Below are 25220 nucleotides of genomic sequence, written 5' to 3' on the forward strand. Positions count from 1 at the left end.
ACTGAGAAACCAGAGTAAAAGTTTCTCCTGCAACCCGTTCCCTTTCTGCTAGATGAACGAACGTCTCTCCACATGCTCAGTTCTGAGAGATAAGTGTGTGTGAAAGCCGTCCTTCACCTAGCTTGTTGGGAACACAAAGTTTCTTTTCAGTTGCAAACTCCACTCCATACATATATATGGGGAGGTACTAGCTCCAACTCGGTTTTACAGTGAAAACTGCAGGAACTTCAAACCGGCACTAGGAAACAGACTGAGAAACCAGAGTAAAAGTTTCTCCTGCAACCCGTTCCTTTTGTGCTAGATGAACGAACGTCTCTCCACATGCTCAGTTCTGAGAGATAAGTGTGTGTGAAGGCCGTCCTTCACCAAGCTTGTTGGGAACACAAAGTTTCTTTTCAGATGCAAACTCCACTCCATACATATATATGGGGAGGTACTAGCTCCAACCAGGTTTACAGTGAAAACTGCAGGAACTTCAAACCGGCACTAGGAAACAGTCTGAGAAATCAGAGTAAAAATTTCTCCTGCAACCTGTTCCCATTGTGCTAGACGAACGAACGTCTCTCCACATGCTCAGTTCTGAGAGATGTGTGTGTGTGAAAGCCGTACTTCACCTAGCTTTTTGGGAACATAAAGTTTCTTTTCATTTGTAAACTCCACTCCATACATATATATGGGGAGGTACTAGCTCCAACTCGGTTTTACAGTGAAAACTGCTGGAACTTCAAACCGGCACTAGGAAACAGACTGAGAAACCAGAGTAAAAGTTTCTCCTGCAACCCGTTCCCTTTCTGCTAGATGAACGAACGTCTCTCCACATGCTCAGTTCTGAGAGATAATTGTGTGTGAAAGCCGTCCTTCACCTAGCTTGATGGGAACACAATTTTCTTTTCAGTTGTAAACTCCAATCCATACATATATATGGGGAGGTTCTAGCTCCAAATCGGTTTTACAGTGAAAATTGCAGGAACTTCAAACCGGCACTAGGAAGCAGACTGAGAAACCAGAGTAAAAGTTTCTCCTGCAACCCGTTCCCTTTCTGCTAGATGAACGAACGTCTCTCCACATGCTCAGTTCTGAGAGATAAGTGTGTGTGAAAGCCGTCCTTCACCTAGCTTGTTGGGAACACAAAGTTTCTTTTCAGTTGCAAACTCCACTCCATACATATATATGGGGAGGTACTAGCCCCAATCAGGTTTTACAGTGAAAACTGCAGGAACTTCAAACCGGCACTAGGGAACAGACTGAGAATCCAGAGTAAAAGGTTCTTCTGCAACCCTTTCCCTTTCTGCTAGATGAACGAAAGTCTCTCCACATGCTCAGTTCTGAGAGATAAGTGTGTGTGAAAGCCGTCCTTCACCACGCTTGTTGGGAACACAAAGTTTCTTTTCAGTTGCAAACTCCACTCCATATATATATATGGGGAGGTACTAGCTCCAACCAGTTTTTACAGTGAAAACTGCAGGAACTTCAAACCGGCACTAGGAAACAGACTGAGAAACCTGAGGAAAAGTTTCTCCTGCAACCTGTTCCCTTTGTGCTAGATGAACGAACGTCTCTCCACATGCTCAGTTCTGAGAGATAAGTGTGTGTGAAAGCCGTCCTTCACCTAGCTTTTTGGGAACATAAAGTTTCTTTTCATTTGTAAACTCCACTCCATACATATATATGGGGAGGTACTAGCTCCAACTCGGTTTTACAGTGAAAACTGCTGGAACTTCAAACCGGCACTATGAAACAGACTGAGAAACCAGAGTAAAAGTTTCTCCTGCAACCCTTTCCCTTTGTGCTAGATGAACGAACTTCTCTCCACATGCTCAGTTCTGAGAGATAGGTGTGTGTGAAAGCCATCCTTCACCAAGCTTGTTGGGAACACAAAGTTTCTTTTCAGTTGCAAACCCCACTCCATACATATATATGGGGAGGTACTAGCTCCAACTCGGTTTTACAGTGAAAACTGCAGGAACTTCAAACCGGCACTAGGAAACAGACTGAGAAACCAGAGTAAAAGTTTCTCCTGCAACCCTCTCCTTTCTGCTAGATGAACGAACGTCTCTCCACATGCTCAGTTCTGAGAGATAAGTGTGTGTGAAAGCCGTCCTTCACCAAGCTTGTTGGGAACACAAAGTTTCTTTTCAGTTGCAAACTCCACTCCATATATATATATGGGGAGGTACTAGCTCCAAAAAGGTTTTACAGTGAAAACTGCAGGAACTTCAAACCGGCACTAGGAAACAGACTGAGAAACCAGAGTAAAAGTTTCTCCTGCAACCAGTTCCCTTTGTGCTAGATGAACGAACGTCTCTCCACATGCTCAGTTCTGAGAGATGTGTGTGTGTGAAAGCCGTCCTTCACCTAGCTTTTTGGGAACATAAAGTTTCTTTTCATTTGTAAACTCCTCTCAATACATATATATGGGGAGGTACTAGCTCCAACTCGGTTTTACAGTGAAAAGTGCTGGAACTTCAAACCGGCACTAGGAAACAGACTGAGAAACCAGAGTAAAAGTTTCTCCTGCAAACCGTTCCCTTTCTGCTAGATTAACGAACGTCTCTCCACATGCTCAGTTCTGAGAGATAAGTGTGTGTGAAAGCCGTCCTTCACCTAGCTTGTTGGGAACACAAAGTTCCTTTTCAGTTGCAAACTCCACTCCATACATATATATGGGGTGGTACTAGCTCCAACCAGGTTTTACAGTGAAAAATGCAGGAACTTCAAACAGGCACTAGGAAGCAGCCTGAGAAACCAGAGTAAAAGTTTCTCCTACCACCCGTTATCTTTGTGCTAGATGAACGAACGTCTCTCCACATGCTCAGTTCTGAGAGATAAGTGTGTGTGAAAGCCGTCCTTCACCTAGCTTGTTGGGAACACAAAGTTTCTTTTCAGTTGCAAACTCCACTCCATACATATATATGGGGTGGTACTAGCCCCAACCAGGTTTTACAGTGAAAACAGCAGGAATTTCAAACCGGCACTAGGAAACAGACTGAGAAACCAGAGTAAAAGTTTCTCCTGCAACACTTTCCCTTTCTGCTAGATGAACGAACGTCTCTCCACATGCTCAGTTCTGAGAGATAAGTGTGTGTGAAAGCCGTCCTTCACCAAGTTTGTTGGGAACACAAAGTTTCTTTTCAGTTGCAAACTCCACTCCATACATACATATGGGGAAGTACTACCTCCAACCAGGTTTTACAGTGAAAACTGCAGGAACTTCAAACCGGCACTAGGAAACAGACTGAGAAACCAGAGTAAAAGTTTCTCCTGCAACCCGTTCCCTTTCTGCTAGATGAACGAACGTCTCTCCACATGCTCAGTTCTGAGAGATAAGTGTGTGTGAAAGCCGTCCTTCACCTAGCTTGTTGGGAACACAAAGTTTCTTTTCATTTGCAAACTCCACTCCATAAATATATATGGGGAGGTACAAGCTCCAACTCGGTTTTACAGTGAAAACTGCAGGAACTTCAAACCGGCACTAGGAAGAAGACTGAGAAACCAGAGTAAAAGTTTCTCCTGCAAACCGTTCCCTTTCTGCTAGATGAACGAACGTCTCTCCACATGCTCAGTTCTGAGAGATAAGTGGGTGTGAAAGCCGTCCTTCACCTAGCTTGTTGGGAACACAAAGTTTCTTTTCAGTTGCAAACTCCACTCCATACATATATATGGGGAGATACAAGTTCCAACTCGGTTTTACAGTGAAAACTGCAGGAACTTCAAACCGGCACTAGGAAGCAGACTGAGAAACCAGATTAAAAGTTTTTCTTGCAACCCGTTCCCTTTCTGCTAGATGAACGAACGTCTCTCCACATGCTCAGTTCTGAGAGATAAGTGTGTGTGAAAGCCGTCCTTCACTTAGCTTGTTGGGAATACAAAGTTTCTTTTAAGTTGCAAACTCCACTCCATACATATATATGGGGAGGTACTAGCCCCAACCACGTTTTACAGTGAAAACTGCAGGAAATTCAAACCGGCACTAGGAAACAGACTGAGAAACCAGAGTAAAAGTTTCTCCTGCAACCTTTTCCCTTTGTGTTAGATGAACGAACGTCTCTCCACATGCTCAGTTCTGAGAGATGTGTGTGTGTGAAAGCCGTCCTTCACCTAGCTTTTTGGGAACATAAAGTTTCTTTTCATTTGTAAACTCCACTCCATACATATATATGGGGAGGTACTAGCTCCAACTCGGTTTTACAGTGAAAACTGCTGGAACTTCAAACCGGCACTAGGAAACAGAATGAGAAACCAGAGTAAAAGTTTCTCCTGCAACACGTTCCCCTTCTGCTAGATGAACGAATGTCTCTCCACATGCTCAGTTCTGAGAGATAAGTGTGTGTGAAAGCCGTCCTTCACCTAGCTTGTTGGGAACACAAAGTTTCTTTTCAGTTGCAAACTCCACTCCATACATATATATGGGGATGTACTAGCTCCTAATCGGTTTTACAGTGAAAACTACAGGAACTTCAAACCGGCACTAGGAAGCAGACTGAGAAACCAGAGTAAAAGTTTCTCCTGCAACACGTTCCCTTTCTGCTAGATGAACGAACGTCTCTCCACATGCTCAGTTCTGAGAGATAAGTTTGTGTGAAAGCCGTCCTTCACCAAGCTTGTTGGGAACACAAAGTTTCTTTTCAGTTGCAAACTCCACTCCTTACATATATATGGGGAGGTACTAGCTCCAACCAGGTTTTACAGTGAAAACTGCCGGAACTTCAAACCGGCACTAGGAAACAGACTGAGAAACCAGAGTAAAAGTTTCTCCTGCAACCCGTTCCCTTTCTGCTAGATGAACGAACTTCTCTCCACATGCTCAGTTCTGAGAGATAAGTGTGTGTGAAAGCCGTCCTTCACCTAGCTTGTTGGGAAAACAAAGTTTCTTTTCAGTTGCAAACTACACTCCATAAATATATATGGGGAGGTACTAGCCCCAACCAGGTTTTACAGTGAAAACTGCAGGAACTTCAAACCGGCACTAGGAAACAGACTGAGAAACCAGAGTAAAAGTTTCTCCTGCAACCTTTTCCCTTTGTGTTAGATGAACGAACGTCTCTCCACATGCTCAGTTCTGAGAGATGTGTGTGTGTGAAAGCCGTCCTTCACCTAGCTTTTTGGGAACATAAAGTTTCTTTTCATTTGTAAACTCCACTCCATACATATATATGGGGAGGTACTAGCTCCAACTCGGTTTTACAGTGAAAACTGCTGGAACTTCAAACCGGCACTAGGAAACAGAATGAGATACCAGAGTAAAAGTTTCTCCTGCAACACGTTCCCCTTCTGCTAGATGAACGAATGTCTCTCCACATGCTCAGTTCTGAGAGATAAGTGTGTGTGAAAGCCGTCCTTCACCTAGCTTGTTGGGAACACAAAGTTTCTTTTCAGTTGCAAACTCCACTCCATACATATATATGGGGAGGTACTAGCTCCTAATCGGTTTTACAGTGAAAACTACAGGAACTTCAAACCGGCACTAGGAAGCAGACTGAGAAACCAGAGTAAAAGTTTCTCCTGCAACCCGTTCCCTTTCTGCTAGATGAACGAACGTCTCTCCACATGCTCAGTTCTGAGAGATAAGTTTGTGTGAAAGCCGTCCTTCACCAAGCTTGTTGGGAACACAAAGTTTCTTTTCAGTTGCAAACTCCACTCCTTACATATATATGGGGAGGTACTAGCTCCAACCAGGTTTTACAGTGAAAACTGCCGGAACTTCAAACCGGCACTAGGAAACAGACTGAGAAACCAGAGTAAAAGTTTCTCCTGCAACCCGTTCCCTTTCTGCTAGATGAACGAACTTCTCTCCACATGCTCAGTTCTGAGAGATAAGTGTGTGTGAAAGCCGTCCTTCACCTAGCTTGTTGGGAAAACAAAGTTTCTTTTCAGTTGCAAACTACACTCCATAAATATATATGGGGAGGTACTAGCCCCAACCAGGTTTTACAGTGAAAACTGCAGGAACTTCAAACCGGCACTAGGAAACAGACTGAGAAACCAGAGTAAAAGTTTCTCCTGCAACCTTTTCCCTTTGTGTTAGATGAACGAACGTCTCTCCACATGCTCAGTTCTGAGAGATAAGTGTGTGTGAAAGCCGTCCTTCACCTAGCTTGTTGGGAATACAAAGTTTCTTTTAAGTTGCAAACTCCACTCCATACATATATATGGGGAGGTACTAGCCCCAACCAGGTTTTACAGTGAAAACTGCAGGAACTTCAAACCGGCACTAGGAAACAGACTGAGAAACCAGAGTAAAAGTTTCTCCTGCAACCTTTTCCCTTTGTGTTAGATGAACGAACGTCTCTCCACATGCTCAGTTCTGAGAGATGTGTGTGTGTGAAAGCCGTCCTTCACCTAGCTTTTTGGGAACATAAAGTTTCTTTTCATTTGTAAACTCCACTCCATACATATATATGGGGAGGTACTAGCTCCAACTCGGTTTTACAGTGAAAACTGCTGGAACTTCAAACCGGCACTAGGAAACAGAATGAGAAACCATAGTAAAAGTTTCTCCTGCAACACGTTCCCCTTCTGCTAGATGAACGAATGTCTCTCCACATGCTCAGTTCTGAGAGATAAGTGTGTGTGAAAGCCGTCCTTCACCTAGCTTGTTGGGAACACAAAGTTTCTTTTCAGTTGCAAACTCCACTCCATACATATATATGGGGAGGTACTAGCTCCTAATCGGTTTTACAGTGAAAACTACAGGAACTTCAAACCGGCACTAGGAAGCAGACTGAGAAACCAGAGTAAAAGTTTCTCCTGCAACACGTTCCCTTTCTGCTAGATGAACGAACGTCTCTCCACATGCTCAGTTCTGAGAGATAAGTGTGTGTGAAAGCCGTCCTTCACCTAGCTTGTTGGGAACACAAAGTTTCTTTTCAGTTGCAAACTCCACTCCATACATATATATGGGGAGGTACTAGCCCCAACCAGGTTTTACAGTGAAAACTGCAGGAACTTCAAATCGGCACTATGAAACAGACTGAGAATCCAGAGTAAAAGTTTCTCCTGTAACCCTTTCCCTTTCTACTAGATGAACGAACGTCTCTCCACATGCTCAGTTCTGAGAGATAAGTGTGTGTGAAAGCCGTCCTTCACCAAGTTTGTTGGGAACACAAAGTTTCTTTTCAGTTGCAAACTCCACTCCATACATACATATGGGGAAGTACTACCTCCAACCAGGTTTTACAGTGAAAACTGCAGGAACTTCAAACCGGCACTAGGAAACAGACTGAGAAACCAGAGTAAAAGTTTCTCCTGCAACCCGTTCCCTTTCTGCTAGATGAACGAACGTCTCTCCACATGCTCAGTTCTGAGAGATAAGTGTGTGTGAAAGCCGTCCTTCACCTAGCTTGTTGGGAACACAAAGTTTCTTTTCAGTTGCAAACTCCACTCCATACATATATATTGGGAGGTACTAGCTCCAACTCGGTTTTACAGTGAAAACTGCAGGAAATTCAAACCGGCACTAGGAAACAGACTGAGAAACCAGAGTAAAAGTTTCTCCTGCAACCCGTTCCCTTTGTGCTAGATGAACGAACGTCTCTCCACATGCTCAGTTCTGAGAGATAAGTGTGTGTGAAAGCCGTCCTTCACCTAGCTTGTTGGGAACACAAAGTTTCTTTTCATTTGCAAACTCCATTCCATAAATATATATGGGGAGGTACAAGCTCCAACTCGGTTTTACAGTGAAAACTGCAGGAACTTCAAACCGGCACTAGGAAGAAGACTGAGAAACCAGAGTAAAAGTTTCTCCTGCAAACCGTTCCCTTTCTGCTAGATGAACGAACGTCTCTCCACATGCTCAGTTCTGAGAGATAAGTGTGTGTGAAAGCCGTCCTTCACCTAGCTTGTTGGGAACACAAAGTTTCTTTTCAGTTGCAAACTCCACTCCATACATATATATGGGGAGATACAAGTTCCAACTCGGTTTTACAGTGAAAACTGCAGGAACTTCAAACCGGCACTAGGAAGCAGACTGAGAAACCAGATTAAAAGTTTTTCTTGCAACCCGTTCCCTTTCTGCTAGATGAACGAACGTCTCTCCACATGCTCAGTTCTGAGAGATAAGTGTGTGTGAAAGCCGTCCTTCACCTAGCTTGTTGGGAATACAAAGTTTCTTTTAAGTTGCAAACTCCACTCCATACATATATATGGGGAGGTACTAGCCCCAACCAGGTTTTACAGTGAAAACTGCAGGAACTTCAAACCGGCACTAGGAAACAGACTGAGAAACCAGAGTAAAAGTTTCTCCTGCAACCCGTTCCCTTTCTGCTAGATGAACGAACGTCTCTCCACATGCTCAGTTCTGAGAGATAAGTGTGTGTGAAAGCCGTCCTTCACCTAGCTTGTTGGGAACACAAAGTTTCTTTAAAGTTGCAAACTCCACTTCATACATATATATGGGGAGGTACTAGCCCCAACCAGGTTTTACAGTGAAAACTGCAGGAACTTCAAACCGGCACTAGGAAACAGACTGAGAAACCAGAGTAAAAGTTTCTCCTGCAACCCGTTCCCTTTCAGCTAGATGAACGAACGTCTCTCCACATGCTCAGTTCTGAGAGATAATTGTGTGTGAAAGCCGTCCTTCACCTAGCTTGTTGGGAACACAAAGTTTCTTTTCAGTTGCAAACTCCACTCCATACATATATATGGGGAGGTACTAGCTCCAAATCGGTTTTACAGTGAAAACTGCAGGAACTTCAAACCGGCACTAGGAAGCAGACTGAGAAACCAGAGTAAAAGTTTCTCCTGCAACCCTTTCCCTTTCTGCTAGATGAACGAACGTCTCTCCACATGCTCAGTTCTGAGAGATAAGTGTGTGTGAAAGCCGTCCTTCACCTAGCTTGTTGGGAACACAAAGTTTCTTTTCAGTTGCCCACTCCACACCATACATATATATGGGGAGGTACTAGTCTCAACCAGATTTTACAGTGAAAACTGCAGGAACTTCAAACCGGCACTAGGAAACAGACTGAGAAACCAGAGTAAAAGTTTCTCCTGCAACCCTTTCCCTTTCTGCTAGATGAACGAACGTCTCTCCACATGCTCAGTTCTGAGAGATAAGTGTGTGTGAAAGCCGTCCTTCACCAAGCTTGTTGGGAACACAAAGTTTCTTTTCAGTTGCAAACTCCACTCCATACATATATATGGGGTGGTACAAGCTCCAACTCGGTTTTACAGTGAAAACTGCAGGAACTTCAAACCGGCACTAGGAAGCAGACTGAGAAACCAGAGTAAAAGTTTCTCCTACAACCCGTTCCCTTTCTGCTAGATGAACAAACGTCTCTCCACATGCTCAGTTCTGAGAGATAAGTGTGTGTGAAAGCCGTAATTCACCTAGCTTTCTGGGAACACAAAGTTTCTTTTCAGTTGCAAACTCCACTCCTTACATATATATGGGGAGGTACTAGCCCCAACCAGGTTTTACAGTGAAAAATGCAGGAACTTCAAACAGGCACTAGGAAACAGACTGAGAAACCAGAGTAAAAGTTTCTCCTGTAACCCTTTCCATTTCTGCTAGATGAACGAAGGCCTCTCCACATGCTCAGTTCTGAGAGATAAGTGTGTGTGAAAGCCGTCCTTCACCTAGCTTGTTGGGAACAAAAGTTTCTTTTCAGTTGCAAACTCCACTCCATACATATATATGGGGTGGTACTAGCTCCAACCAAGTTTTACAGTGAAAACTGCAGGAACTTCAAACCGGCACTAGGAAACAGACTGAGAAACCAGAGTAAAAGTTTCTCCTGCAACACGTTCCCATTGTGCTAGATGAACGAACGTCTCTCCACATGCTAAGTTCTGAGAGATAAGTGTGTGTGAAAGCCGTCCTTCACCTAGCTTGTTGGGAACACAAAGTTTCTTTTCAGTTGCAAACTCCACTCCATAAATATATATGGGGAGGTACAAGCTCCAACTCGGTTTTACAGTGAAAACTGCAGGAACTTCAAACCGGCACTAGGAAGCAGACTGAGAAACCAGAGTAAAAGTTTCTCATGCAAACCGTTCCCTTTCTGCTAGATGAACGAACGTCTCTCCACATGCTCAGTTCTGAGAGATAAGTGTGTGTGAAAGCCGTCCTTCACCTAGCTTGTTGGGAACACAAAGATTCTTTTCAGTTGCAAACTCCACTCCATACATATATATGGGGAGACACAAGCTCCAACTCGGTTTTACAGTGAAAACTGCAGGAACTTCAAACCGGCACTAGGAAGCAGACTGAGAAACCAGATTAAAAGTTTTTCTTGCAACCCGTTCCCTTTCTGCTAGATGAACGAACGTCTCTCCACATGCTCAGTTCTGAGAGATAAGTGTGTGTGAAAGCCGTCCTTCACCTAGCTTGTTGGGAACACAAAGTTTCTTTTAAGTTGCAAACTCCACTCCATACATATATATGGGGAGGTACTAGCCCCAACCAGGTTTTACAGTGAAAACTGCAGGAACTTCAAACCGGCACTAGGAAACAGACTGAGAAACCAGAGTAAAAGTTTCTCCTGCAACCCGTTCCCTTTGTGCTAGATGAACGAACGTCTCTCCACATGCTCAGTTCTGAGAGATAAGTGTGTGTGAAAGCCGTCCTTCACCTAGCTTGTTGGGAACACAAAGTTTCTTTTCAGTTGCAAACTCCACTCCATACATATATATGGGGAGGTACTAGCCCCAACCAGGTTTTACAGTGAAAACTGCAGGAACTTCAAACCGGCACTAGGAAACAGACTGAGAAACCAGAGTAAAAGTTTCTCCTGCAACCCGTTCCCTTTGTGCTAGATGAACGAACGTCTCTCCACATGCTCAGTTCTGAGAGATAAGTGTGTGTGAAAGCCGTCCTTCACCTAGCTTGTTAGGAACACAAAGTTTCTTTTCAGTTGCAAACTCCACTCCATACATATATATGGGGAGGTACTAGCTCCAAATCGGTTTTACAGTGAAAACTGCAGGAACTTCAAACCGGCACTAGGAAGCAGACTGAGAAACCAGAGTAAAAGTTTCTCCTGCAACCCTTTCCCTTTCTGCTAGATGAACGAACGTCTCTCCACATGCTCAGTTCTGAGAGATAAGTGTGTGTGAAAGCCGTCCTTCACCTAGCTTGTTGGGAACACAAAGTTTCTTTTCAGTTGCCAACTCCACACCATACATATATATGGGGAGGTACTAGCCCCAACCAGATTTTACAGTGAAAACTGCAGGAACTTCAAACCGGCACTAGGAAACAGACTGAGAAACCAGAGTAAAAGTTTCTCCTGCAACCCTTTCCCTTTCTGCTAGATGAACGAACGTCTCTCCACATGCTCAGTTCTGAGAGATAAGTGTGTGTGAAAGCCGTCCTTCACCAAGCTTGTTGGGAACACAAAGTTTCTTTTCAGTTGCAAACTCCACTCCATACATATATATGGGGTGGTACAAGCTCCAACTCGGTTTTACAGTGAAAACTGCAGGAACTTCAAACCGGCACTAGGAAGCAGACTGAGAAACCAGAGTAAAATTTTCTCCTACAACCCGTTCCCTTTCTGCTAGATGAACAAACGTCTCTCCACATGCTCAGTTCTGAGAGATAAGTGTGTGTGAAAGCCGTAATTCACCTAGCTTTTTGGGAACACAAAGTTTCTTTTCAGTTGCAAACTCCACTCCTTACATATATATGGGGAGGTACAAGCCCCAACCAGGTTTTACAGTGAAAACTGCAGGAACTTCAAACCGGCACTAGGAAACAGACTGAGAAACCAGAGTAAAAGTTTCTCCTGTAACCCTTTCCCTTTCTGCTAGATGAACGAAGGCCTCTCCACATGCTCAGTTCTGAGAGATAAGTGTGTGTGAAAGCCGTCCTTCACCTAGCTTGTTGGGAACAAAAGTTTCTTTTCAGTTGCAAACTCCACTCCATACATATATATGGGGTGGTACTAGCTCCAACCAAGTTTTACAGTGAAAACTGCAGGAACTTCAAACCGGCACTAGGAAACAGACTGAGAAACAAGAGTAAAACTTTCTCCTGCAACACGTTCCCATTGTGCTAGATGAACGAAAGTCTCTCCACATGCTCAGTTCTGAGAGATAAGTGTGTGTGAAAGCCGTCCTTCACCTAGCTTGTTGGGAACACAAAGTTTCTTTTCAGTTGCAAACTCCACTCCATAAATATATATGGGGAGGTACAAGCTCCAACTCGGTTTTACAGTGAAAACTGCAGGAACTTCAAACCGGTACTAGGAAGCAGACTGAGAAACCAGAGTAAAAGTTTCTCCTGCAACCCGTTCCCTTTCTGCTAGATGAACGAACGTCTCTCCACATGCTCAGTTCTGAGAGATAAGTGTGTGTGAAAGCCGTCCTTCACCTAGCTTGTTGGGAAAACAAAGTTTCTTTTCAGTTGCAAACTCCACTCCATACATATATATGGGGAGGTACTAGCCCCAACCATGTTTTACAGTGAAAACTGCAGGAACTTCAAACCGGCACTTCAAAACAGACTGAGAAACCAGAGTAAAATTTTCTACTGCAACCCTTTCCCTTTCTGCTAGATGAACGAAAGTCTCTCCACATGCTCAGTTCTGAGAGATAAGTGTGCGTGAAAGCCGTCCTTCACCAAGCTTGTTGGGAACACAAAGTTTCTTTTCAGTTGCAAACTCCATTCCATAAATATATATGGGGAGGTACTAGCTCCAACCAGGTTTTACAGTGAAAACTGCAGGAACTTCAAACCGGCACTAGGAAACAGACTGAGAAACCAGAGTAAAAGTTTCTCCTGCAACCCGTTCCCTTTCTGCTAGATGAACGAACGTCTCTCCACATGCTCAGTTCTGAGAGATAAGTGTGTGTGAAAGCCGTCCTTCACCTAGCTTGTTGGGAAAACAAAGTTTCTTTTCAGTTGCAAACTCCACTCCATACATATATATGGGGAGGTACTAGCTCCAACCAGGTTTTACACTGAAAACTGCAGGAACTTCAAACCGGCACTAGGAAACAGACTGAGAAACCAGAGTAAAAGTTTCTCCTGCACCCTGTTCCCTTTGTGCTAGATGAACGAACGTCTCTCCACATGCTCAGTTCTGAGAGATGTGTGTGTGTGAAAGCCGTCCTTCACCTAGCTTTTTGGGAACATAAAGTTTCTTTTAATTTGTAAACTCCACTCCATACATATATATGGGGAGGTACAAGCTCCAACTCGGTTTTACAGTGAAAACTGCTGGAACTTCAAACCGGCACTAGGAAACAGACTGAGAAACCAGAGTAAAAGTTTCTTCTGCAACGCGTTCCCTTTCTGCTAGATGAACGAACGTCTCCCCACATGCTCAGTTCTGAGAGATAAGTGTGTGTGAAAGCCGTCCTTCACCTAGCTTGTTGGGAACACAAAGTTTCTTTTCAGTTGCAAACTCCACTCCATACATATATATGGGGAGGTACTAGCCCCAAATCAGTTTTACAGTGAAAACTGCAGGAACTTCAAACCGGCACTAGGAAGCAGACTGAGAAACCAGAGTAAAAGTTTCTCCTGCAACCCGTTCCCTTTCTGCTAGATGAACGAACGTCTTTCCACATGCTCAGTTCTGAGGGATAAGTGTGTGTGAAAGCCGTCCTTCACCTAGCTTGTTGGGCACACAAAGTTTCTTTTCAGTTGCAAACTCCACACCATACATATATATGGGAAGGTACTAGCCCCAACCAGGTTTTACAGTGAAAACTGCAGGAACTTCAAACCGGCACTAGGAAACAGACTGAGAAACCAGAGTAAAAGTTTCTCCTGCATCCCTTTCCGTTTCTGCTAGATGAACGAACGTCTCTCCACATGCTCAGTTCTGAGAGATAAGTGTGTGTGAAAGCCGTCCTTCACCTAGCTTGTTGGGAACACAAAGTTTCTTTTCAGTTGCAAACTCCACTCCATACATATATATGGGGAGGTACTAGCTCCAACCAGGTATTACAGTGAAAACTGCAGGAACTTCAAACCGGCACTAGGAAACAGACTGAGAATCCAGAGTAAAAGTTTCTCCTGCAACCTGTTCCCTTTGTGCTAGATGAACGAACGTCTCTCCACATGCTCAGTTCTGAGAGATGTGTGTGTGTGAAAGCCGCCCTTCACCTAGCTTTTTGGGAACATAAAGTTTCTTTTCATTTGTAAACTCCACTCCATACATATATATGGGGAGGTACTAGCTCCAACTCGGTTTTACAGTGAAAACTGCTGGAACTTCAAACCTGCACTAGGAAACAGACGGAGAAACCAGAGTAAAAGTTTCTCCTGCAACCCGTTCCCTTTCTGCTAGATGAACGAACGTCTCTCCACATGCTCAGTTCTGAGAGATAAGTGTGTGTGAAAGCCGTCCTTCACCTAGCTTGTTGGGAACACAAAGTTTCTTTTCAGTTGCAAACTCCACTCCATACATATATATGGGGAGGTACTAGCTCCAACTCGGTTTTACAGTGAAAACTGCAGGAACTTCAAACCGGCACTAGGAAGCAGACTGAGAAACCAGAGTAAAAGTTTCTCCTGCAACCCGTTCCCTTTCTGCTAGATGAACGAACGTCTCTCCACATGCTCAGTTCTGAGAGATAAGTGTGTGTGAAAGCCGTCCTTCACCTAGCTTGTTGGGAACACAAAGTTTCTTTTCAGTTGCAAACTCCACTCCATACATATATATGGGGAGGTACTAGCTCCAACCAGGTTTTACAGTGAAAACTGCAGGAACTTCAAACCGGCACTAGGAAACAGACTGAGAAACCAGAGTAAAAGTTTCTCCTGCAACCCGTTCCCTTTGTGCTAGATGAACGAACGTCTCTCCACATGCTCAGTTCTGAGAGATGTGTGTGTGTGAAAGCCGTCCTTCACCTAGCTTTTTGGGAACATAAAGTTTCTTTTCATTTGTAAACTCCACTCCATATATATATATGGGGAGGTACAAGCTCCAACTCGGTTTTACAGTGAAAATTGCTGGAACTTCAAACCTGCACTAGGAAACAGACTGAGAAACCAGAGTAAAAGTTTCTCCTGCAACCCGTTCCCTTTGTGCTAGATGAACGAACGTGTCTCCACATGCTCACTTCTGAGAGATAAGTGTGTGTGAAAGCCGTCCTTCACCTAGCTTGTTGGGAACACAAAGTCTCTTTTCAGTTGCAAACTCCACTCCATACATATATATGGGGAGGTACTAGCTCCAACCAGGATTTACAGTGAAAACTGCAGGAAATTCAAACCGGCACTAGGAAACAGACTGAGAAACCAGAGTAAAAGTTTCTCCTGCAACCCTTTCCCTTTCTGCTAGATGAACGAACGTCTCTCCACATGCTCAGATCTGAGAGATAAGTGTGTGTGAAAGCCGTCCTTCACCAAGCTTGTTGGGAACACAAAGTTTCTTTTCAGTTGCAAACTCCACTCCATACATATATATGGGGAGGTACTAGCTCCAACCAAGTTTTACAGTGAAAACTGCAGGAACTTCAAACCGGCACTAGGAAACAGACTGAGAAACCAGAGTAAAAGATTCTCCTGCAACCTGTTCCCTTTGTGCTAGATGAACGAACGTCTCTCCACATGCTCAGTTCTGAGAGATAAGTGTGTGTGAAAGCCGTCCTTCACCTAGCTTGTTGGGAACACAAAGTTTCTTTACATTTGCAAACTCCACTCCATACATATATATGGGGAGGTACTAGCTCCAACTCGGTTTTACAGTGAAAACTGCAGGAACTTCAAACCGGCACTAGGAAGCAGACTGAGAAACCAGAGTAAAAGTTTCTCCTGCAACCCATTCCCTTTCTGCTAGATGACCGAACGTCTCTCCACATGCTCAGTTCTGAGAGATATGTGTGTGTGAAAGCCGTCCTTCAACTAGCTTGTTGGGAAGACAAAGTTTCCTTTCAGTTGCAAACTCCAATCCATACATATATATGGGAAGGTACAAGCCCCAATCAGGTTTTACAGTGAAAACTGCAGGAACTTCAAACCGGCACTAGGAAACAGACTGAGAAACCAGAGTAAAAGTTTCTCCTGCAACCCTTTCCCTTTCTGCTAGATGAACGAACGTCTCTCCACTTGCTCAGTTCTGAGAGATAAGTGTGTGTGAAAGCCGTCCTTCACCTAGCTTGTTTGGAAAACAAAGTTTCTTTTCAGTTGCAAACTCCACTCCATACATATATATGGGGAGGTACTAGCTCCAACCAGGTTTTACAGTGAAAACTGCAGGAACTTCAAACCGGCACTAGGAAACAGACTGAGAAACCAGAGTAAAAGTTTCTCCTGCAACCTGTTCCCTTTGTGATAGATGAACAAACGTCTCTCCACATGCTCAGTTCTGAGAGATGTGTGTGTGTGAAAGCCGTCCTTCACCTAGCTTGTTGGGAACACAAAGTTTATTTTCAGTTGCAAACTCCACTCCATACATATATATGGGGAGGTACTAGCCCCAAATCGGTTTTACAGTGAAAACTGCAGGAACTTCAAACCGGCACTAGGAAGCAGACTGAGAAACCAGAGTAAAAGTTTCTCCTGCAACCCGTTCCCTTTCTGCTAGATGAAAGAACGTCTTTCCACATGCTCAGTTCTAAGAGATAAGTGTGTGTGAAAGCCGTCCTTCACCTAGCTTGTTGGGAACACAAAGTTTCTTTTCAGTTGCAAACTCCACACCATACATATATATGGGGAGGTACTAGCTCCAACCAGGTTTTACAGTGAAAACTGCAGGAACTTCAAACCGGCACTAGGAAACAGACTGAGAAACCAGAGTAAAAGTTTCTCCTGCAACCTGTTCCCTTTGTGCTAGATGAACGAACGTCTCTCCACATGCTCAGTTCTGAGAGATAAGTGTGTGTGAAAGCCGTCCTTCAACTAGCTTGTTGGGAACACAAAGTTTCTTTACAGTTGCAAACTCCACTCCATACATATATATGGGGAGGTACTAGCTCCAACTCGGTTTTACAGTGAAAACTGCAGGAACTTCAAACCGGCACTAGGAAGCAGACTGAGAAACCAGAGTAAAAGTTTCTCCTGCAACCCATTCCCTTTCTGCTAGATGACCGAACGTCTCTCCACATGCTCAGTTCTGAGAGATATGTGTGTGTGAAAGCCGTCCTTCACCTAGCTTGTTGGGAAGACAAAGTTTCCTTTCAGTTGCAAACTCCAATCCATACATATATATGGGAAGGTACTAGCCCCAATCAGGTTTTACAGTGAAAACTGCAGGAACTTCAAACCGGCACTAGGAAACAGACTGAGAAACCAGAGTAAAAGTTTCTCCTGCAACCATTTCCCTTTCTGCTAGATGAACGAACGTCTCTCCACATGCTCAGTTCTGAGAGATAAGTGTGTGTGAAAGCCGTCCTTCACCTAGCTTGTTGGGAAAACAAAGTTTCTTTTCAGTTGCAAACTCCACTCCATACATATATATGGGGAGGTACTAGCTCCAACCAGGTTTTACAGTGAAAACTGCAGGAACTTCAAACCGGCACTAGGAAACAGACTGAGAAACCAGAGTAAAAGTTTCTCCTGCAACCTGTTCCCTTTGTGATAGATGAACAAACCTCTCTCCACATGCTCAGTTCTGAGAGATGTGTGTGTGTGAAAGCCGTCCTTCACCTAGCTTGTTGGGAACACAAAGTTTATTTTCAGTTGCAAACTCCACTCCATACATATATATGGGGAGGTACTAGCCCCAAATCGGTTTTACAGTGAAAACTGCAGGAACTTCAAACCGGCACTAGGAAGCAGACTGAGAAACCAGAGTAAAAGTTTCTCCTGCAACCCGTTCCCTTTCTGCTAGATGAAAGAACGTCTTTCCACATGCTCAGTTCTGAGAGATAAGTGTGTGTGAAAGCCGTCCTTCACCTAGCTTGTTGGGAACACAAAGTTTCTTTTCAGTTGCAAACTCCACACCATACATATATATGGGGAGGTACTAGCTCCAACCAGGTTTTACAGTGAAAACTGCAGGAACTTCAAACCGGCACTAGGAAACAGACTGAGAAACCAGAGTAAAAGTTTCTCCTGCAACCTGTTCCCTTTGTGCTAGATGAACGAACGTCTCTCCACATGCTCAGTTCTGAGAGATGTGTGTGTGTGAAAGCCGTTCTTCACCTAGCTTTTTGGGAACATAAAGTTTCTTTTCATTTGTAAACTCCACTCCATACATATATATGGGGAGGTACTAGCTCCAACTCGGTTTTACAGTGAAAACTGCTGGAACTTCAAACCTGCACTAGGAAACAGACTGAGAGACCAGAGAAATAGTTTCTCCTGCAAACCGTTCCCTTTCTGCTAGATGAACGAACGTCTCTCCGCATGCTAAGTTCTGAGAGATAAGTGTGTGTGAAAGCCGTCCTTCACCTAGCTTGTTGGGAACACAAAGTTTCTTTTCAGTTGCAAACTCCACTCCATACATATATATGGGGAGGTACTAGCTCCAAATCGCTTTTACAGTGAAAACTGCAGGAACTTCAAACCGGCACTAGGAAGCAGACTGAGAATCCAGAGTAAAAGTTTCTCCTGCAACCCGTTCCCTTTCTGCTAGATGAACGAACGTCTCTCCACATGCTCAGTACTGAGAGATAAGTGTGTGTGAAAGCCGTCCTTCACCTAGCTTGTTGGGAACACAAAGTTTCTTTTCAGTTGCAAACTCCACTCCATACATATATATGGGGAGGTACTAGCCCCAACCAGGTTTTACAGTGAAAACTGCAGGAACTTCAAACTGGCACTAGGAAACAGACTGAGAAACCAGAGTAAAAGTTTCTCCTGCAACCCTTTCCCTTTCTGCTAGATGAACGAACGCCTCTCCACATGCTCAGTTCTGAGAGATAAGTGTCTGTGAAAGCCGTCCTTCACCAAGCTTGTTGGGAACACAAAGTTTCTTTTCAGTTGCAAACTCCACTCCATACATATATATGGGGAGGTACTAGCTCCAACCAGGTTTTACAGTGAAAACTGCAGGAACTTCAAACCGGCACTTCAAAACAGACTGAGAAACCAGAGTAAAATTTTCTACTGCAACCCGTTCCCTTTGTGCTAGATGAACGAACGTCTCTCCACATGCTCAGTTCTGAGAGATAAGTGTGTGTGAAAACCGTCCTTCACCTAGCTTGTTGGGAACACAAAGTTTCTTTTCAGTTGCAAACTCCACTCCATACATATATATGGGGAGGTACTAGCTCCAACTCGGTTTTACACTGAAAACTGCTGGAACTTCAAACCTGCACTAGGAAACAGACTGAGAGACCAGAGAAATAGTTTCTCCTGCAAACCGTTCCCTTTCTGCTAGATGAACGAACGTCTCTCCGCATGCTCAGTTCTGAGAGATAAGTGTGTGTGAAAGCCGTCCTTCACCTAGCTTGTTGGGAACACAAAGTTTCTTTTCAGTTGCAAACTCCACTCCATACATATATATGGGGAGGTACTAGCTCCAAATCGCTTTTACAGTGAAAACTGCAGGAACTTCAAACCGGCACTAGGAAGCAGACTGAGAATCCAGAGTAAAAGTTTCTCCTGCAACCCGTTCCCTTTCTGCTAGATGAACGAACGTCTCTCCACATGCTCAGTACTGAGAGATAAGTGTGTGTGAAAGCCGTCCTTCACCTAGCTTGTTGGGAACACAAAGTTTCTTTTCAGTTGCAAACTCCACACCATACATATATATGGGGAGGTACTAGCCCCAACCAGGTTTTACAGTGAAAACTGCAGGAACTTCAAACCGGCACTAGGAAACAGACTGAGAAACCAGAGTAAAAGTTTCTCCTGCAACCTTTTCCCTTTCTGCTAGATGAACGAACGTCTCTCCACATGCTCAGTTCTGAGAGATAAGTGTGTGTGAAAGCCGTCCTTCACCAAGCTTGTTGGTAACACAAAGTTTCTTTTCAGTTGCAAACTCCACTCCATACATATATATGGGGAGGTACTAGCTCAAACCAGGTTTTACAGTGAAAACTGCAGGACTTCAAACCGGCACTAGGAAAGAGACTGAGAAACCAGAGAAAAAGTTTCTCCTGGAACCCGTTCCCTTTCTGCTAGATGAACGAACGTCTCTTCACATGCTCAGTTCTGAGAGATAAGTGTGTGTGAAAGCCGTCCTTCACCTAGCTTTTTGGGAACACAAAGTTTCTTTTCAGTTGCAAACTCCACTCCATACATATATATGGGGAGGTACTAGCTCCAACCAGGTTTTACAGTGAAAACTGCAGGAACTTTAAACCGGCACTAGGAAACAGACTGAGAAACCAGAGTAAAAGTTTCTCCTGCAACCCGTTCCCTTTGTGCTAGATGAACGAACGTCTCTCCACGTGCTCAGTTCTGAGAGATAAGTGTGTGTGAAAGCTGTACTTCACCTAGCTTGTTGGGAACACAAAGTTTCTTTTCAGTGGCAAACTCCACTCCATACATATATATGGGGAGGTCCAAGCTCCAACTCGGTTTTACAGTGAAAACTGCAGGATCTTCAAACAGGCACTAGGAAGCAGACTGAGAAACCAGAGTAAAAGTTTCTCCTGCAACCCGTTCCCTTTCTGCTAGATGAACGAACGTCTCTCCACATGCTCAGTTCTGAGAGATAAGTGTGTGTGAAAGCCGTCCTTCAACTAGCTTGTTGGGAACACAAAGTTTCTTTTCAGTTGCAAACTCCACTCCATACATATATATGGGGAGGTACTAGCCCCAACCAGGTTTTACAGTGAAAACTGCAGGAACTTCAAACTGGCACTAGGAAACAGACTGAGAAACCAGAGTAAAAGTTTCTCCTGCAACCCTTTCCCTTTCTGCTAGATGAACGAACGCCTCTCCACATGCTAATTTCTGAGAGATAAGTGTCTGTGAAAGCCGTCCTTCACCAAGCTTGTTGGGAACACAAAGTTTCTTTTCAGTTGCAAACTCCACTCCATACATATATATGGGGAGGTACTAGCTCCAACCAGGTTTTACAGTGAAAACTGCAGGAACTTCAAACCGGCACTAGGAAACAGACTGAGAAACCAGAGTAAAAGTTTCTCCTGCAACCCGTTCCCTTTGTGCTAGATGAACGAACGTCTCTCCACATGCTCAGTTCTGAGAGATAAGTGTGTGTGAAAACCGTCCTTCACCTAGCTTGTTGGGAACACAAAGTTTCTTTTCAGTTGCAAACTCCACTCCATACATATATATTGGGAGGTACTAGCTCCAACTCGGTTTTACAGTGAAAAATGCAGGAACTTCAAACCGGCACTTGGAAGCAGACTGAGAAACCACAGTAAAAGTTTCTCCTGCAACCCGTTCCCTTTCTGGTAGATGAACGAACGTCTCTCCACATGCTCAGTTCTGAGAGATAAGTGTGTGTGAAAGCCGTCCTTCACCTAGCTTGTTGGGAACACAAAGTTTCTTTTCAGTTGCAAACTCCACTCCATACATATATATGGGGAGGTACTAGCCTCAACCAGGATTTACAGTGAAAATTGCAGGGACTTCAAACCGGCACTAGGAAACAGACTGAGAAACCAGAGTATAAGTTTCTCCTTCAACCCTTTCCATTTGTGCTAGATGAACGAACGTCTTTCCACATGCTCATTTCTGAGAGGTAAGTGTGTGTGAAAGCCGTACTTCACCAAGCTTGTTGGGAACACAAAGTTTCTTTTCAGTTGCAAACTCCACTCCATACATATATATCGGGAGGTACTAGCTCCAAACAGGTTTTACAGTGAAAACTGCAGGAACTTCAAACCGGCACTAGGAAACAGACTGAGAAACCAGAGTAAAAGATTCTCCTGCAACCTTTTCCCTTTGTGCTAGATGAACGAACGTCTCTCCACATGCTCAGTTCTGAGAGATAACTGTGTGTGAAAGCCGTCGTTCACCTAGCTTGTTGGGAACACAAAGTTTCTTTTCAGTTGCAAACTCCACTCCATAAATATATATGGGGAGGTACAAGCTCCAACTCGGTTTTATAGTGAAAACTGCAGGAACTTCAAACCGGCACTAGGAAGCAGACAGAGGAACCAGAGTAAAAGTTTCTCCTGCAACCCGTTCCCTTTCTGCTAGATGAACGAACGTCTCTCCACATGCTCAGTTCTGAGAGATAAGTGTGTGTGAAAGCCGTCCTTCACCTAGCTTGTTGGGAACACAAAGTTTCTTTTCAGTTGCAAACTCCACTCCATACATATATATGGGGAGGTACAAGCTCCAACTCGGTTTTACAGTGAAAACTGCAGAAACTTCAAACCGGCACTAGGAAACAGAGTGAGAAATCAAGGTAAAAGTTTCTCCTGCAACCCTTTCCCTTTCTGCTAGATGAACGAACGTCTCTCCACATGCTCATTTCTGAGAGATAAGTGTGTGTGAAAGCCGTCTTTCACCTAGCTTGTTGGGAAAACAAAGTTTCTTTTCAGTTGCAAACTCCATTCCATACATATATATGGGGAGGTACAAGCTCCAACCAGGTTTTAGAGTGAAAACTGCAGGAACTTCAAACCGGCACTAGGAAACAGACCGAGAAACCAGAGAAAAGGATTCTCCTGCAACCTGTTCCCTTTGTGCTAGATGAACGAAAGTTTCTCCACATGCTCAGTTCTGAGAGATGTGTGTGTGTGAAAGCCGTCCTTCACCTAGCTTGTTGGGAACACAAAGTTTCTTTTCAGTTGCAAACTCCACTCCATACATATATATGGGGAGGTACTAGCTCCAAATCGGTTTTACAGTTTAAACTGCAGGAACTTCAAACCGGCACTAGGAAACAGACTGAGAAACCAGAGTAAAAGTTTCTCCTGCAACCCGTTCCCTTTGTGCTAGATGAACGAACGTCTCTCCACATGCTCAGTTCTGAGAGATAAGTGTGTGTGAAAGCCGTCCTTCACCTAGCTTGTTGGGAACACAAAGATTCTTTTCAGTTGCAAATTCCACTCCATACATATATATGGGGAGGTACTAGCTCCAACTCGGTTTTACAGTGAAAACTGCAGGTACTTCAAAACCGGCACTAGGAAACAGACTGAGAAACCAGAGTAAACGTTTCTCCTGCAACCCGTTCCATTTGTGCTAGATGAACGAACGTCTCTCCACATGCTCATTTCTGAGAGATAAGTGTGTGTGAAAGCCGTACTTCACCTAGCTTGTTGGGAAAACAAAGTTTCTTTTCAGTTGCAAACTCCACTCCATACATATATATGGGGAGGTACTAGCTCCAACTCGGTTTTACAGTGAAAACTGCAGGAACTTCAAACCGGCACTAGGAAACAGACTGAGAAACCACAGTAAAAGTTTCTCCTGCAACCCGTTCCCTTTATGCTAGATGAACGAACGTCTCTCCACATGCTCAGTTCTGAGAGATAAGTGTGTGTGAAAGCCGTCCTTCACCTAGCTTGTTGGGAACACAAAGTTTCTTTTCAGTTGCAAACTCCACTCCATACATATATATGGGGAGGTACTAGCTCCAACTCGGTTTTACAGTGAAAACTGCAGGAACTTCAAACCGGCACTAGGAAACAGACTGAGAAACCACAGTAAAAGTTTCTCCTGCAACCCGTTCCCTTTGTGCTAGATGAACGAACGTCTCTCCACGTGCTCAGTTCTGAGAGATAAGTGTGTGTGAAAGCCGTACTTCACCTAGCTTGTTGGGAACACAAAGTTTCTTTTCAGTGGCAAACTCCACTCCATTCATATATATGTCGAGGTCCAAGCTCCAACTCGGTTTTACAGTGAAAACTGCAGGATCTTCAAACAGGCACTAGGAAGCAGACTGAGAAACCAGAGTAAAAGTTTCTCCTGCCACCCGTTCCCTTTCTGCTAGATGAACGAACGTCTCTCCACATGCTCAGTTCTGAGAGATAAGTGTGTGTGAAAGCCGTCCTTCACCTAGCTTGTTGGGAACACAAAGTTTCTTTTCAGTTGCAAACTCCACTCCATACATATATATGGGGAGGTACTAGCCCCAACCAGGTTTTACAGTGAAAACTGCAGGAACTTCAAACCGGCACTAGGAAACAGACTGAGAAACCAGAGTAAAAGTTTCTCCTGCAACCCGTTCCCTTTCTGCTAGATGAACGAACGTCTCTCCACATGCTCTGTTCTGAGAGATAAGTGTGTGTGAAAGCCGTCCTTCACCTAGCTTGTTGGGAACACAAAGTTTCTTTTCAGTTGCAAACTCCACTCCATACATATATATGGGGAGGTACTAGCTCCAAATCGGTTTTACAGTGAAAAATGCAGGAACTTCAAACCGGCACTAGGAAGCAGACTGAGAAACCAGAGTAAAAGTTTCTCCTGCATCCCTTTCCCTTTCTGCTAGATGAACGAAAGTCTCTCCACATGCTCAGTTCTGAGAGATAAGTGTGTGTGAAAGCCGTCCTTCACCTAGCTTGTTGGGAACACAAAGTTTCTTTTCAGTTGCCAACTCCAAACCATACATATATATGGGGAGGTACTAGCCCCAACCAGATTTTACAGTGAAATCTGCAGGAACTTCAAACCGGCACTAGGAAACAGACAGAGAAACCAGAGTAAAAGTTTCTCCTGCAACCCTTTCCCTTTCTGCTAGATGAACGAACGTCTCTCCACATGCTCAGTTCTGAGAGATAAGTGTGTGTGAAAGCCGTCCTTCACCTAGCATGTTGGGAACAAAAGTTTCTTTTCAGTTGCAAACTCCACTCCATACATATATATGGGGTGGTACTAGCTCCAACCAAGTTTTACAGTGAAAACTGCAGGAACTTCAAACCGGCACTAGGAAACAGACTGAGAAACCATAGTAAAAGTTTCTCCTGCAACACGTTCCCTTTGTGCTAGATGAACGAACGTCTCTCCACATGCTCAGTTCTGAGAGATAAGTGTGTGTGAAAGCCGTCCTTCACCTAGCTTGTTGGGAACACAAAGTTTCTTTTCAGTTGCAAACTCCACTCCATAAATATATATGGGGAGGTACAAGCTCCAACTCGGTTTTACAGTGAAAACTGCAGGAACTTCAAACCGGTACTAGGAAGCAGACTGAGAAACCAGAGTAAAAGTTTCTCCTGCAACCCGTTCCCTTTCTGCTAGATGAACGAACGTCTCTCCACATGCTCAGTTCTGAGAGATAAGTGTGTGTGAAAGCCGTCCTTCACCTAGCTTGTTGGGAAAACAAAGTTTCTTTTCAGTTGCAAACTCCACTCCATACATATATATGGGGAGGTACTAGCCCCAACCATGTTTTACAGTGAAAACTGCAGGAACTTCAAACCGGCACTTGGAAACAGACTGAGAAACCAGAGAAAAAGTTTCTCCTGCAACCCTTTCCATTTCTGCTAGATGAACGAAAGTCTCTCCACATGCT

This window comes from Camelus dromedarius, unplaced genomic scaffold (assembly GCF_036321535.1).
Source record: "Camelus dromedarius isolate mCamDro1 unplaced genomic scaffold, mCamDro1.pat HAP1_SCAFFOLD_120, whole genome shotgun sequence".
Taxonomy (NCBI): Eukaryota; Metazoa; Chordata; class Mammalia; order Artiodactyla; family Camelidae; genus Camelus; species Camelus dromedarius.